Raw genomic sequence first — 6153 nt, 5'->3', positions numbered from 1 at the left:
TTAACCTAACCTATGTCGTACCTTAACCTAACCTATGTCGTACCTTAACCTAACCTATGTCGTACCTTAACCTAACCTATGTCGTACCTTAACCTAACCTATGTCGTACCTTAACCTAACCTATGTCGTACCTTAACCTAACCTATGTCGTACCTTAACCTAACCTATGTCGTACCTTAACCTAACCTATGTCGTACCTTAACCTAACCTATGTCGTACCTTAACCTAACCTATGTCGTACCTTAACCTAACCTATGTCGTACCTTAACCTAACCTATGTCGTACCTTAACCTAACCTATGTCGTACCTTAACCTAACCTATGTCGTACCTTAACCTAACCTATGTCGTACCTTAACCTAACCTATGTCGTACCTTAACCTAACCTATGTCGTACCTTAACCTAACCTATGTCGTACCTTAACCTAACCTATTGTCTACCTTAACCTAACCTGTATTGCGCCTTAACCTAACCTGTATTGCGCCTTAACCTAACCTGTATTGCGCCTTAACGTAACCTGTATTGCGCCTTAACGTAACCTGTATTGCGCCTTAACGTAACCTGTATTGCGCCTTAACGTAACCTGTATTGCGCCTTAACGTAACCTGTATTGCGCCTTAACGTAACCTGTATTGCGCCTTAACGTAACCTGTATTGCGCCTTAACGTAACCTGTATTGCGCCTTAACGTAACCTGTATTGCGCCTTAACGTAACCTGTATTGCGCCTTAACGTAACCTGTATTGCGCCTTAACGTAACCTGTATTGCGCCTTAACGTAACCTGTATTGCGCCTTAACGTAACCTGTATTGCGCCTTAACGTAACCTGTATTGCGCCTTAACGTAACCTGTATTGCGCCTTAACGTAACCTGTATTGCGCCTTAACGTAACCTGTATTGCGCCTTAACGTAACCTGTATTGCGCCTTAACGTAACCTGTATTGCGCCTTAACGTAACCTGCATTGCGCCTTAACGTAACCTGTATTGCGCCTTAACGTAACCTGTATTGCGCCTTAACGTAACCTGTATTGCGCCTTAACGTAACCTGTATTGCGCCTTAACGTAACCTGTATTGCGCCTTAACGTAACCGATATTGCGCCTTAACGTAACCTATATTGCGCCGTAACGTAACCTATATTGCGCCGTATCGTAACCCACATTGCCCCTTAACGTACCCACATTGCCCCTATAACGTAACCCACATTGCCCCTTAACGTAACCCAACACACGTTGGGCCTTAACCCAACACACGTTGGGCCTTAACCCAACACACGTTGGGCCTTAACCCAACACACGTTGGGCCTTAACCCAACACACGTTGGGCCTTAACCCAACACACGTTGGGCCTTAACCCAACACACGTTGGGCCTTAACCCAACACACGTTGGGCCTTAACCCAACACACGTTGGGCCTTAACCCAACACACGTTGGGCCTTAACCCAACACACGTTGGGCCTTAACCCAACACACGTTGGGCCTTAACCCAACACACGTTGGGCCTTAACCCAACACACGTTGGGCCTTAACCTGCTCTGTAATTGTCATACGACGCGTTAAATTAGTGTAGTGTTGCCTAACTGCAACCCCCGCAATATAGTTTGCTACTCGCACTGCCCGGTCCCCAGTGTATCGCTTCATGTTAAACACCTTGCAGCTATACACTGTAATGTGGATGGCAGCAGGACGTACATGCTCAATGCCCTTTGCAGTTGTTCATTGGCATTTGCAGTTGTTCATTGGCATTCGCATGTGCGAAGCACTTAGCCTACGCTGTGGTACGGCCTGTGTCAACTGTCCGCTGATGTTGTACGTCCAAATCACACACTGTACTGCACATTGGTCCTCATGTACTGAATGATACATCGTGGTACATGTGACCGTACAACGACTGCGCCAACAACGGCGAACCATGCGGTCCAAATGTTGTGCACTCAGCTACGTGTCGTCTCCCTATAAGAGCTGGATTGCAGTGTGGTATGCCCTGGATGGCGATCAGCATGAGCCGTCTGTTGATGTAGTGGCGCGTGTTGTCAGACGTAGTCGTCTCTTCTCACACACCGTGATAGCATGGTGCACTGCGTTCCACATCTGCGACATGCGACAGAGGCCGGTTGACAGTCGTTCGCGCAATGGACATCGCATACGTACGGGGGCCACCTTCCACGTGTTCGCGAAGCGTGCACATGTTGTTGCGTGTATGTGGGCAGACATAGTGTGTCGTGACACCTGACACAGGCATGCAACAATCGTTGAATTTGCAAATGGCGATGGACGCCTACGTTTGCTGGTGACGTTATGCAAATGAACAACTGGTAAACCGTTGTGGTGCGGTTGTTCTCGCTAGAGGTGAATCAGTGATGGCGACGATCGGTTGAGCTACCAACCGGTTGTTCCAGCGATACCCACCATGCCCACGAACGTGAATGGCATCTGGGTGTGAAGCGATACGCGGCGGTGGCTGGGTGGGACCGTCCCCGGCCGGTGAGGGGGGGCCTCCCGGCGTGCTGGCCGCGCGGTGCGTGGGCGCACGCGCTACAGCCGGCTGGTGGGGGCGGCCAGTGGCAGGCGCGCCGGCCGACGGAGGCGGCAGGCGGCGCAGCTGCGCGCCGGCGCACCCTGCACGCGGCGCCGTGCGGCCAAAGTAGGTCCTCGCGGGCCCGGTGCGAAGCGCGGTGGACATCTGCAGTGTGCTGGTCCGATTGAGGACTGTGTGCGCTGAGGATGCGCCGCCGCCCGGCGCTCGGCGCCGCGACGCCGTCTGCTGCTCGGTCGCCTCTGCGGTTCTCGCAGGTGGTTTGTATCGCAGCTGTGCGGACGTGTTGGCGCGTGCGCTGTGCTGGGAGAGTTCGCTTCGGCACCCAAGTGGGGCTTTTGTCCTTCTGTGGCGCTGGCGTTGGAGCTGCCGGTCACCGTAGGTGGCGCGTGTTGTCTCCCGCCGGCAATGCCACGACAGCACGCTCCCGGGCCTCTGTCGGCAGCGGCAAGCTCAGTTGGGAGCACGGGTGGTCGCACCTAAAGCGTCTACTCGCCAAACTCCGGGCGATTGCGCCTCTCTCGAACCCGACCAAGTACTTAGGACGGCGCTGCGCGCCGCCGGGACCTGAGAGGGTTTCGAGGTGTATTGTGCAGGGGAGCTCAGCCTCCTCCTGTTTGCAGAATAATTGAGCGGACGCTTGCGTGTTCGCGCGGGCCCCCGGGACACACTCCCGGGCGGCCGGCTGCTCAGCTCTAGTTGACGCAGCTCCCTGGTTGATCCTGCCAGTAGTCATATGCTTGTCTCAAAGATTAAGCCATGCATGTCTCAGTACAAGCCGCATTAAGGTGAAACCGCGAATGGCTCATTAAATCAGTTATGGTTCCTTAGATCGTACCCACGTTACTTGGATAACTGTGGTAATTCTAGAGCTAATACATGCAAACAGAGTCCCGACCAGAGATGGAAGGGACGCTTTTATTAGATCAAAACCAATCGGTCGGCTCGTCCGGTCCGTTTGCCTTGGTGACTCTGAATAACTTTGGGCTGATCGCACGGTCCTCGTACCGGCGACGCATCTTTCAAATGTCTGCCTTATCAACTGTCGATGGTAGGTTCTGCGCCTACCATGGTTGTAACGGGTAACGGGGAATCAGGGTTCGATTCCGGAGAGGGAGCCTGAGAAACGGCTACCACATCCAAGGAAGGCAGCAGGCGCGCAAATTACCCACTCCCGGCACGGGGAGGTAGTGACGAAAAATAACGATACGGGACTCATCCGAGGCCCCGTAATCGGAATGAGTACACTTTAAATCCTTTAACGAGTATCTATTGGAGGGCAAGTCTGGTGCCAGCAGCCGCGGTAATTCCAGCTCCAATAGCGTATATTAAAGTTGTTGCGGTTAAAAAGCTCGTAGTTGGATTTGTGTCCCACGCTGTTGGTTCACCGCCCGTCGGTGTTTAACTGGCATGTATCGTGGGACGTCCTGCCGGTGGGGCGAGCCGAAGGCGTGCGACGCGCCTCGTGCGTGCTCGTGCGTCCCGAGGCGGACCCCGTTGCAATCCTACCAGGGTGCTCTTGAGTGAGTGTCTCGGTGGGCCGGCACGTTTACTTTGAACAAATTAGAGTGCTTAAAGCAGGCAAGCCCGCCTGAATACTGTGTGCATGGAATAATGGAATAGGACCTCGGTTCTATTTTGTTGGTTTTCGGAACCCGAGGTAATGATTAATAGGGACAGGCGGGGGCATTCGTATTGCGACGTTAGAGGTGAAATTCTTGGATCGTCGCAAGACGAACAGAAGCGAAAGCATTTGCCAAGTATGTTTTCATTAATCAAGAACGAAAGTTAGAGGTTCGAAGGCGATCAGATACCGCCCTAGTTCTAACCATAAACGATGCCAGCCAGCGATCCGCCGCAGTTCCTCCGATGACTCGGCGGGCAGCCTCCGGGAAACCAAAGCTTTTGGGTTCCGGGGGAAGTATGGTTGCAAAGCTGAAACTTAAAGGAATTGACGGAAGGGCACCACCAGGAGTGGAGCCTGCGGCTTAATTTGACTCAACACGGGAAACCTCACCAGGCCCGGACACCGGAAGGATTGACAGATTGATAGCTCTTTCTTGATTCGGTGGGTGGTGGTGCATGGCCGTTCTTAGTTGGTGGAGCGATTTGTCTGGTTAATTCCGATAACGAACGAGACTCTAGCCTGCTAACTAGTCGCGTGACATCCTTCGTGCTGTCAGCGATTACTTTTCTTCTTAGAGGGACAGGCGGCTTCTAGCCGCACGAGATTGAGCAATAACAGGTCTGTGATGCCCTTAGATGTTCTGGGCCGCACGCGCGCTACACTGAAGGAATCAGCGTGTCTTCCTAGGCCGAAAGGTCGGGGTAACCCGCTGAACCTCCTTCGTGCTAGGGATTGGGGCTTGCAATTGTTCCCCATGAACGAGGAATTCCCAGTAAGCGCGAGTCATAAGCTCGCGTTGATTACGTCCCTGCCCTTTGTACACACCGCCCGTCGCTACTACCGATTGAATGATTTAGTGAGGTCTTCGGACTGGTACGCGGCATTGACTCTGTCGTTGCCGATGCTACCGGAAAGATGACCAAACTTGATCATTTAGAGGAAGTAAAAGTCGTAACAAGGTTTCCGTAGGTGAACCTGCGGAAGGATCATTACCGACTAGACTGCATGTCGTTCGATGTGCGTGTCGTGTCGCGCAACACGCTACCTGTACGGCTCGCAGTAGCCGTGCGCCGCGTGCGGAACCACGCGTGCTTCTCAAAACTAACGCCAATGTTGTGTGGTACGAGCGCTGAAGCGCTGGAGCGGCTGGCCTGCGGCACCTGGCGCCTGGCGCCGGTTTTGAATGACTTTCGCCCGACTGCCTGTCCGCTCCGGTGTGGAGCCGTACGACGCCCATCGGCCGTGAGGCCGTTGGACACAGAACGCTTGAACAGGGGCCGCCACACGCCTACGTCCCGCCTATGCAACTGTCTTGAAAGAGACAGTGGAAACTAAGAAAAGATCACCCAGGACGGTGGATCACTCGGCTCGTGGGTCGATGAAGAACGCAGCAAATTGCGCGTCGACATGTGAACTGCAGGACACATGAACATCGACGTTTCGAACGCACATTGCGGTCCATGGATTCCGTTCCCGGGCCACGTCTGGCTGAGGGTCGGCTACGTATACTGAAGCGCGCGGCGTTTGCCCCGCTTCGCAGACCTGGGAGCGTCGCGGCCGCCTGTGGGGCCGGCCGCGCCTCCTGAAACGTGCGATGCGCGCCCGTCGCCTGGCGGTTCGCATACCGGTACTTACTCGGTAGCGTGCACAGCCGGCTGGCGGTGTGGCGTGCGACACCTCGTACAACGACCTCAGAGCAGGCGAGACTACCCGCTGAATTTAAGCATATTACTAAGCGGAGGAAAAGAAACTAACAAGGATTCCCCCAGTAGCGGCGAGCGAACAGGGAAGAGTCCAGCACCGAACCCCGCAGGCTGCCGCCTGTCGTGGCATGTGGTGTTTGGGAGGGTCCACTACCCCGACGCCTCGCGCCGAGCCCAAGTCCAACTTGAATGAGGCCACGGCCCGTAGAGGGTGCCAGGCCCGTAGCGGCCGGTGCGAGCGTCGGCGGGACCTCTCCTTCGAGTCGGGTTGCTTGAGAGTGCAGCTCCA

General features: G+C 54.4%; 3 non-coding genes across 3 annotated transcripts in view; all 3 read left to right on the top strand.

Annotated features, from left to right (window-relative positions):
* Positions 1-3243: 3243 nt before the first annotated feature.
* LOC124575275 lies at positions 3244-5153 on the top strand. The gene has a single exon (XR_006972386.1). It is a non-coding gene; the product is annotated as a small subunit ribosomal RNA (ribosomal RNA).
* A 351-nt stretch (positions 5154-5504) lies between these two features.
* On the top strand, positions 5505-5659 carry LOC124575259. Its single transcript, XR_006972371.1, has one exon. It is a non-coding gene; the product is annotated as a 5.8S ribosomal RNA (ribosomal RNA).
* A 188-nt stretch (positions 5660-5847) lies between these two features.
* LOC124575288 overlaps positions 5848-6153 on the top strand; it is a 4222-nt gene continuing 3916 nt past the window's right edge. Inside the window, exon 1 of the ribosomal RNA XR_006972398.1 lies at positions 5848-6153. This exon is cut by the window's right edge and continues 3916 nt beyond it. This is a non-coding gene — a ribosomal RNA (large subunit ribosomal RNA).

The sequence above is a fragment of the Schistocerca americana genome, unplaced genomic scaffold (genome assembly GCF_021461395.2).
Source record: "Schistocerca americana isolate TAMUIC-IGC-003095 unplaced genomic scaffold, iqSchAmer2.1 HiC_scaffold_229, whole genome shotgun sequence".
NCBI lineage: Eukaryota > Metazoa > Arthropoda > Insecta > Orthoptera > Acrididae > Schistocerca > Schistocerca americana.
The sequence above is the reverse complement of the archived record's forward strand: the minus strand, read 5'-3'. Positions and strand labels throughout refer to the sequence as shown.